Source organism: Erpetoichthys calabaricus, chromosome 17 (assembly GCF_900747795.2).
Source record: "Erpetoichthys calabaricus chromosome 17, fErpCal1.3, whole genome shotgun sequence".
Taxonomy (NCBI): Eukaryota; Metazoa; Chordata; class Cladistia; order Polypteriformes; family Polypteridae; genus Erpetoichthys; species Erpetoichthys calabaricus.
In genome coordinates this window covers 88,680,480-88,691,245 of record NC_041410.2, presented here as the reverse complement: position 1 = coordinate 88,691,245, position 10,766 = coordinate 88,680,480, and positions in this window count along the sequence as shown.

Sequence of the window (10,766 nt, the reverse complement as noted above, 5' to 3'; positions counted from 1 at the left end):
CTGACCAAATCTCCAACTCCATTTGCAGAAATGCAGCCCCAAACATTCAAGGAACCTCCACCATGCTTCACTGTTGCCTGCAGACACTCATTATTGTACCGCTCTCCAGCCCTTCGATGAACAAACTGCCTTCTGCTACAGCCAAATATTTCATTTTTTGACTACTCATCAGTCCAGAGCACCTGCCGCCATTTTTCTGCACCCCAGTTCCTATGTTTTCGTGCATACTTGAGTCGCTTGGCCTTGTTTCCACGTCGGAGGTATGGCTTTTTGGCTGCAACTCTTCCATGAAGACCACTTCTGGCCAGACTTCTCCGGACAGTAGATGGGTGTACCTGGGTCCCACTGGTTTCTGCCAGTTCTGAGCTGATGGCACTGCTGGACATTTTCCGATTTCAAAGGGTAATAACCTTGATGTGTCTTTCATCTGCTGCACTAAGTTTCCTTGGCCGACCACTGCATCTACGATCCTCAATGTTGCCCGTTTCTTTGTGCTTCTTCAAAAGAGCTTGAACAGCACATCTTGAAACCCCAGTCTGCTTTGAAATCTTTGTCTGGGAGAGACCTTGCTGATGCAGTAGAACTACCTTGTGTCTTGTTGCTGTGCTCAATGTTGCCATGACATGAAACTGTCTTCCACAACCTCACCTTGGTAGCAGAGTTTGGCTGTTCCTCACCCAGTTTAAAGCTGTTTCTGTTTCAGTTAATGACTGTGTTTCAACCTACGTGTGACATTGATGATCATTAGCACCTGTTCGGTAGAATTGGTTGATCAGACACCTGACTAGAATCCTACAAAATCCCTGACTTTGTGCAAGTGGACCTATAAGAACTGATGCTGGTTTGAAGGCAAAAGGTAGGAACACCAAATATTGATTTGATTTAGATTTGTCTTTTGTTCTCTCACTTTGCATTTTGTAAATTGATAACAATAAACAATCATTATTTATATTTCTGAAAGCATTCTTTGTTTACAGCATTTTTTCACACCTGCCTAAAACTTTTGCACAGTACTGCATATTAGTTTTCAGTTTGAGTATATATTTGTCAGCATTTTTGCCCAGTGGGGACGGGGTGTTATTTTGTCACCCTGGAACCCCTACAGGTTTTGTTTTTTTTCTCCAGCTATTTTTTTTTCTGTCCACCCTGGTAAATGTGACTTAGACTTAAAAAAATCTATATTTAAGTATTCTATTTCTCTTAATTTTATATCTGTGTTACAGTACCTAAGTGTGCATTATTTATTTATTTCTGTAGAGAAAAGCCAAGCAAAATGACCCCTTTTATCGGCTAACTAAAAAGATTACAATATGCAAGCTTTCGAGGCAACTCAGGCCCCTTCTTCAGGCAAAATGTAATCAATAATTATTTATTTCTATATACTATTTATGCATTATTTTTCTTATCTAATTTTAATTTATTTTTCTTTGCATGAAACTACTTTTTTAACATCTTGCAAAGCACTTTGAGCTTCGTACTGTGTATGAAAATGTGCTACAGAAATAAATGTTACTTTGAATGTGTAACATATGAGTGGACTTAGAATGTATTAGTTTGCACTTTCAGCATATATTGGTTTGCATCATAAACTTTATATATATATATATATATATATATATATGGGGCTGACTTCTTAAGTGTGAAAATATATTGGTTTGCACTTTAAGCAAATTATATATTGCATATTCATACTGAGGGTGGCATGGTGGCACAGTGGGGAGCGCTGCTGTCTCACATTAAGGAGATCTGGGTTCACTTCCCTGGTCCTCCCTGCATGGAGTTTGCATGTTCTCCCCGTGTCTGTGTGGGTTTCCTCCGGGCGCTCCAGTTTCCTCCCACAGTCCAAAGACATGCAGGTTATGTGGATTGGCGATTCTAAATTGGCCCTAGTGGGTGCTTGGTGTGTGTGTGTGCCTTGCAGTGGGCTGGCGCCCTGCCCAGGATTTCTTCCTGCCTTGCACCCTGTGCTGGCTGGGATTGGCTCTAGCAGACCCTCGTGACCCTGTGTTAGGATATAGTGGGTTGGATAATGGATGGATGGATATTCATACTGAGCAATGTAACATATTGGTTTTTATTTTAAAAATGTATTATTTTGGACTTGCAGCACATATTAATTTCAGTTTTGTGCATTATGATATATTGGTTTGCAATTTATGATTATGGCGGTTTGCAGTATGAGCACCTTAATAATAATTCTTTACATTTATATAGCACTTTTCCCACTAGTCAAAGCACTTCAGTGAGTGGGGAGCCACTTCTACCACCACTAATGTGCAGCACCCACCTGGATGGTGTAGCCATTTTTGCACCAGTGTACTCACAACACATTAGCTGTTAGGTGGTGAAGTGGTGAGAGAGACAATTAGAGTCACGGGATGATTAGGGGGTCAGAATGACCAGGCTGTGTTGTGGTGGGCAATTTAGTCAGATAAACTGGATACACCCCACTCTTTATGAAGGATGCCCAGAGATATTTAATGACCCCAGAGAGTCAGGACCTTGGTTTTATGTCTCATCTGAAAGAAGGTGACAAATTTACAGCACCGTGTCCCTGTCACTGCACTGGGGATCCACTTTCAGACCACATGGTAAGGACCCCCTGCTGGTCTCACCATCATCTTTTCCAGCAACAACTGAAGCTTTTCCTGGTTGGTCTCCCAAACAAGTACTGGCCGGATCTGAACATGCTTAGTGTCAGATGAATTACCACTTCTGAACTGTGTGTGGCATCTAATATAATGGTCTGAACTTTGACCATGCAATATATTGTTTTGGATATTAAGAACATATTAGATTACATTTTTTTCCCATAATTAAATTTGTTTGTTAGGTGGTTCCACGAGTTAAAAAGATGGTTTCAGATATATAGTAAAGAAGGTGGGACAAAGCAAAGAGTGCTTTAGATATCAGGTCTCTCTCTTTTTTCTAGTGAACATCATTACAAGGAACAGTACCATTTAAAAAAATCTTTGTTATTCTTCAGCTGGAGCGATTTAGTGATGGACAAACGTTGTCATAATGAATAGTCACAAACACAGTGAAAAGGGGCTAAGACTCCCCAAAATAAGCCTCCAAAGCAAACCAGGGGCCTCATGTATAAACGGTGCGTACGCACAGAAATGTTGCGTAAGAACGTTTCTACGTTCAAATCTCAATGTATAAAACCTAAACTTGGCGTAAAGCCATGCACATTTCCACAGTAGCTCATACCCTGTCGTTTGCAAGTTCTCCGCTCGGTTTTGCAGACTGGCGGCACCCAGCGTCAAAGCAGTGCTACTGTTCCTGTGTGGTTTATCATTCTTTTTCAGATCCACATCCCTGACGCGGCTTTATAAATACACTGAAATTAACCGCATATTGTTTATTAGTTTAATGCATCTGATAATTAACCAGTAACAATAATTGTAATTATTACAATTATTATAATTAATAAATTATAATTATTAATTATTATTATAATTAATTATTACATTTATTATAATTAACCAGTAACAATATAATGGTCCACGGAATGGTCGGAACTACTCCAAATACCATAACTGCTTTAACGTTGTTACTCTCACTGCACCTTCTTCTTTCAGCTGCTCTCATTAGGGGTTGCCACAGCAGATCATCTTTTTCCATATTACTCTCACTGCACAACTCGGAGCAGCTGATTGGAAAGAGAATTATCAGTATACAGCATCAAGCACATGCTGCCTCAGCCATGCTTCCTATTTGAACTGCTTCTCACACAGCAAACGCTTCAAACCTTTCCTGTATGGACCTCGCGGTTCAGAAAGAGTTTCATCCCAAGAGCTCTAAACACACTCAATCAGTACATCAACTGCTCCTTGTAGAACTGTTTGGACTTATAAGTACAATCACCTCACTGTAAACTTGCACTACAGTTATAATATTGCACAACCTGAGCCACTCTATAAAGCACGTATTTACATATGATGACGATATCATTTTTAAGATGAAATGCAGCAAAATATGTTTATTATATTATACAGATAAAAAGCACTGTATGCTTCACTGGGACAGGCGTGAACGATAGAATAATTAAACATGTACTACGAAGATATTTCAATGTTCCTCAAAAGTCTTGAAGAATCGGCGTTATAAGCTTACAGATGGCTTAACGTCTATTACAGAGCTGATTGTGTGGCGATCGGTTACTTGGAGAAAGAAAAGGAAGGACAGGAATTGGAGGTTAGTACGTTTGAAAGAGATAGTAGTGCAGGGGCGGCCTTAGGCATGTGCAAACTGTGAACCTGCACAGGGCCGCCAAATCCCAGGGGCCGCCACGACAATATATATTGAATATAAAACAGAAAGAGAAAATAACAACACAGCTAAAAACGCAGCGGCAAATTTCAGCAAAAGTTAAACGCTTGTGTCATGAGTACGAGGCGGCTATGCAGTGTCCGCAACGGACGTGGCCATCCGCCGTGCATAAGATACTATATTGACATTGGCGGGCGAAGGGGCCACCGATTCTTTCTCTGCTCAGGGCCGCCACGAGCCTAGAGCCGCCCTTGAGTACTGCTGCAATAAATTATTTAATCGAAGGTCGTGCACAATCACTGCGCCACCGTGTTCCCATGTTTAATAACATGCTTTAACTCCTATCATCATGAAAATGATATCACGTATACATCTCAGTATTTTAGTTATTCAGAGAGCTGTAATATCACGAATGTAATGGATTCTGTGTCCTGTCGGAGGAAGTGAAAGCCAGTTTAAGAAGCATGTAGTGATTCACACACATAGAGCTCATAGAAGAACACATACAAAACAAAGCATTTAACGTGCTACTTCACATTTATGATGTGATTTGAGAAACTGGTTAATTAAACAATTTTAAGATGAAGTTTATGATGTTCTACTTTAAGGACAAAATAAACTATGTAATTAAAGTGGAAATTTCGAGATTGAAGTTGACATTTCGTGCTTTTTTCACACCGTGTGCCTTTTTTTCTCTGTACCCTAATAAGCTTTCATATGACACTCAGATGGTGGGATACGTCTCGCCTTTTCACGGCGACTTTGATATCTGACAACTTCTTTTTTATTTCGGGCACTGTGCGACTTTGTGAACTTGAGCTTTCGAGTTTCTCAAACAAGCTATGTCAGTCGATTAGCTTCCTTTTGTTGTTTATATCACTGTTTAAACCAACAAATAGTATGTTTTTCCTTGCCTCCACTTGGTATTCGCTGAAATTCTTCCATTTTCCCCCTTGATTTTCCCATTGTCTTTTCACAGAACACTGACTTTAAGGGCTATTTATATTGCTTTGTATATTCAAAGAGATGTAATTCTGGGAGGAGCTGGGGCGGGACAGTAGGTGCGTGCACGAGCGTTACTTTTCACACTGATTGGGATTTATGTAGTGGAAGAATGTGGAAGTTGGCGTACGCACAGATTTATGCATCTGGATTTTTCTGTGCATAGGTACATTTCGGCTTTTGTGCTTACGTCATGTTATAGTGCGAATTCTACGCACGCCGTTATTCATGAGGCCCCAGGACTTTTACTGACCCGTCCAGAAAAGGCTCACCTCAAGAGAGTCTGACTGCCCAGCTCCACAGGTAGGCTTCAGCCTAACAACATATTTAATACGGATATTATGGGTTCTGCAACAATAAACATGCTTAAATGTTTATATTCACAAGAACTGGAGAATCATCAATCAGATGTCTCCATTTCAATTGTTAAAACTGAATTCATGCTCGGAGATAAATAAAGCTACTGCTTTTAAAAGTACATATGCTGCCCTCTGCTGTTTGATGAGTGCTACAACAGTTCACATTTTTTACTCTTGTACAGTACAACGGTTTCCAACTTCAGTCTTGGGTGGCGGGGTGGGAGGTGCTGGGGTGATTGGGCCACTGTGGCTGCGGGTTTTCTTCCCAACCAAAGTCTGCTTTTAACTGGACTCCTGTTGCAATTAAGCACACTAGAAGTTCCCAGTTTGTATGTTTTTGGCGTCACTCCACAGGTTACAAAACTTGTTTTGCTAATTTGTTTAACTGGAATGTAACAAGCACTTTATATATGATACATGGGGGTAATTTAATATTTTTAATCATCAACATTTTCATTCCACGTTTCCAGGAGCTCTGGTTATTTATAATGTATTTATTAATGAATATGCTAATGGACCTATTATTTAGTGTACTGTACCTGTAGCCCATTATATTCAGGGTTGTTTCTCCTGGTATGCTCATCATCAGTCACATTTACATTTATTCACATATCTGATGCTGTTATCCAAAGCGGCTTGCAGATGATGTCAACATAGACAAGTACGTAGACCCGGACTCTGTATATGCTGGAAGGGTGCAGAAGAGGGACAAATGTATAGCTGCGAATCTCACCCATCCGGGAAATGGACTGTTTGTACCACTGCCTTCAGGAAAGCGGTACAGAAACATAAAAACACACACCAGCAGACTGAAAGATAGCTTTTTCCCCAGAGCTGTGAAGTCCATCTGCCCCTGCTGATACACACACATACGTACATCTACCCCTAACCTGCCCCCCTGTAGACATACACACACACCTTCCCTCGTAATCCTCCCCTGCAGACCCACGCACACAGATCACTGGTCTCTGCAGGCATACTACCTCAGGAAAAGTCTGGACTTGATGATGATGTTTTATTGCTGCTGTCTTTTATACTTATTATGTTTATTTTATTATTTATAGCGTATTGTGTAATTAAGTATTCTGCCTTAAAGCCGAGTCCTACCAACAAAAAATTTGTTATGTGTATGCATAATGACAATAAAGAATTCTACTACTCTTCTACTAGAAGAGAGAGTTGGCATCAGCAGATTCCATTCATTAGCAGATCTGAGTGGTCGAGAAGAAATTTAGGACCTCACAGGGGTTTCTGTATACGTGCTGACCAGGCAGCCATCAAGGATTTGAATGTAATATATGCTGCTAGAGGAAGCTAATGTAGTGATCTGAATGGACGGGTCACATGTGAACACCAGATGTGAATTATCTGCACCAGCTTGATGACATACGCCGGTACTCCTGCCAGCAGAGAGTTGCAGTAGTCCAAGCCTGGACAAGGAGTTATGCTGCCTACTCTGACAAACACGGCCTGATCTTGACGAAATGGTATAGAGTGAATCTGCAAAACCAAGAGACCACAGAAACACGATTCTTGACGGACAGCTGGTCATCAACCACTACCCCAAGGTTGGCAAATAAGCCAAGCTGAATAGCCTATTTGTGTATGGTTGTTGACCAAGTGCCTCTCTTCATGGCCACAATTTACCCATCTTCTGATGGCAACTTCTAGCATGATAATGCACCACGTCACAAAGCAACAGTCATCTCCAACAGGTTTCATGAACAGGACAATGAGTTCAGTGTTCTACAGGGGCCTTTTGCAGTCCCTGGATCTAAATCCATTTGAACACCTTTCGGGAAGTTGTTGGAACAGGAGATTCTCAGCATGAATTTCCAGCAGACAGATCTGCAGGAACTGCGTGATGCAATCATGCCAACATGGACCAGAATCCCAAAAGGAATGTGTCCAACATCTTGTGGAAACCATGTCACAAAAAAAAAAGTCTGGTTAGTATTAGTATAACGGCCCAAAGAAATTGATTGACGAGTGTATCATTCTATAAATATTCACCTTTGCCCAAAGTCATTTAATTTTAAATGTCATGTCAATGTCATGCAATCTTATTGTATAACTAGCTGTCCCCATGAGTGGTAGTGAAACAGGACAAACTTTAAAAATCAATAAACAAACAGGTACCGCTAACGTGGTCAGAGGTAGACCGATTCGAATGGAGGCTGGCGTGTGAGTGAGGAGGGATCTGCCCAGCTCCCAACTCCTGACGTCACGCTTCCCCTACCCTCGGCCCGTAGCCTCTGTCTCGGATCAGTGCTAATAAATCGCTACTGCTAGCGAACTATCGTGTTTCCATGGAAATATGACTTACTTCGAAAATAAGCCCTAGCATGATTTTCAGGCTGCTCTGTAATATAAGCCCTACCCTACGAGGCATCAGCTCATCGCAAGAAGAACACAAACACTCACATACACTGGCGTCATTGTAGCTTCACCAAATCCCCAAACCTTCACGTCTTTGGATGGAAAACTGAGCACACTGTGGAAACCCACCAGGAATACATGCAAACTCCAGGCAGGGATCATAAGGGACGGGACTCCCAGCGAGACAACAGCGCTACTGCTCTGCCACCCCTATATGTGTAACTATTAACAGTATTCATTATTTAAACAAAGTTAACGATTTATCTGTAAAATGTAACATAGATATTTTAATTCATTTCATCATGAAAGTGATATCAAGTATAAATCTAAGAATTCTAAATATGCAGAGAGCTGGAATATCGTAAATGTAATGTGTTCTGTGGGGCGATTGCTGCTGTCAGTTCAGGAGGAAGATCCAGAAGCGCGTAGCGATTTAACAACTGGGTCGGTTTTAAGATGATGTTTACGACGGTCTGCTTTAATGATAAAGTAAACTACGAGGTTAAAGTTGAACATTTTTACTTTAATCACAAAATAAACATTTTCATTATGTCCTTATTTTTTTCTCTGAGGCTCACATACGCCACTGTACATTCTGACAGTATTGTAAAGATGCAAAAAAAATAAAAAATAAAAGGCGGCACAGAAGATGGCATGCGAGACTTTTAAAATATACAGTGCATCCGGAAAGTATTCCCAGCGCATCACTTTTTCCACATTTTGTTATGTTACAGCCTTATTCCAAAATGGATTAAATTCATTTTTTTCCTCAGAATTCTACACACAACACCCCATAATGACAACATGAAAAAAGTTTACTTGAGGTTTTTGCAAATTTATTAAAAATAAAAAAACTGAGAAATCCCATGTCCATAAGTATTCACAGCCTTTGCTCAATACTTTGTCGATGCACCTTTGGCAGCAATTCCAGCCTCAAGTCTTGTTGAATATGATGCCACAAGCTTGGCACACCTATCCTTGGCCAGTTTCGCCCATTCCTCTTTGCAGCACCTCTCAAGCTCCATCAGGTTGGATGGGAAGCGTCGGTGCACAGCCATTTTAAGATCTCTCCAGAGATGTTCAATCAGATTCAAGTCTGGGCTCTGGCTGGGCCACTCAAGGACATTCACAGAGTTGTCCTGAAGCCACTCCTTTGATATCTTGGCTGTGTGCTTAGGGTCGTTGTCCTGCTGAAAGATGAACCGTCGCCCCATTCTGAGGTCAAGAGCGCTCTGGAGCAGGTTTTCATCCAGGATGTCTCTGTACATTGCTGCAGTCATCTTTCCCTTTATCCTGACTAGTCTCCCAGTCCCTGCCGCTGAAAAACATCCCCACAGCATGATGCTGCCACCACCATGCTTTACTGTAGGGATGGTATTGGCCTGGTGATGAGCGGTGCCAGGTTTCCTCCAAACGTGACACCTGGCATTCACACCAAAGAGTTCAATCTTTGTCTTATCAGACCAGAGAATTTTCTTTCTCATGGTCTGAGAGTCCTTCAGGTGCCTTTTGGCAAACTCCAGGTGGGCTGCCATGTGCCTTTTACTAAGGAGTGGCTTCCATCTGGCCACTCTACCATACAGGCCTGATTGGTGGATTGCTGCAGAGATGGTTGTCCTTCTGGAAGGTTCTCCTCTCTCCACAGAGGACCTCTGGAGCTCTGACAGAGTGACCATCGGGTTCTTGGTCACCTCTCTGACTAAGGCCCTTCTCCCCCGATCGCTCAGTTTAGATGGCCAGCCAGCTCTAGGAAGAGTCCTGGTTGTTTCGAACTTCTTCCACTTACGGATGATGGAGGCCACTGTGCTCATTGGGACCTTCAAAGCAGCAGAAATTTTTCTGTAACCTTCCCCAGATTTGTGCCTCGAGACAATCCTGTCTCGGAGGTCTACAGACAATTCCTTTGACTTCATGCTTGGTTTGTGCTCTGACATGAACTGTCAACTGTGGGACCTTATATAGACAGGTGTGTGCCTTTCCAAATCATGTCCAGTCAACTGAATTTACCACAGGTGGACTCCAATGAAGCTGCAGAAACATCTCAAGGATGATCAGGGGAAACAGGATGCACCTGAGCTCAATTTTGAGCTTCATGGCAAAGGCTGTGAATACTTATGGACATGTGCTCTCTCAATTTATTTTTAATAAATTTGCAAAAATCTCAAGTAAACTTTTTTCACGTTGTCATTATGGGGTGTTGTGTTTAGAATTCGGAGGAAAAAATGAATTTAATCCATTTTGGAATAAGGCTGTAACATAACCAAATGTGGAAAAAGTGATGTGCTGTGATTACTTTCCGGATGCACTGTATTGTGTCATTACTTTGGAGAATATGCGACGCTTGAATATAAAAGCACCTCGAATGCATTTGTATGTCGGCATTTTGCTTCACCACATCGAACCATTCATCAAACGCACACCGATCCTGGAGGATCTTAAAAGCGGCTGGAGTAGCAAGAAATCAATCCATCCATCCATCCATTTTCCAACCCGCTGAATCCGAACACAGGATCACGGGGGTCTGCTGGAGCCAATCCCAGCCAACACAGGGCGCAAGGCAGGTAACAAACCCCAGAGCAGGGCGCCAGCAAGAAGTTCAGGCTGGAATTCAGGGTTTGAATGTGGAGTGTTATGACGATGTTCCAGAAGAAGATGACATGACTGTATTTGGATAAATATATATTATTGTAAATGAATAAATATAAGACATCCACTGAAAGTAAGCCTTTGTGCATCTTTTGGAGCAAAACT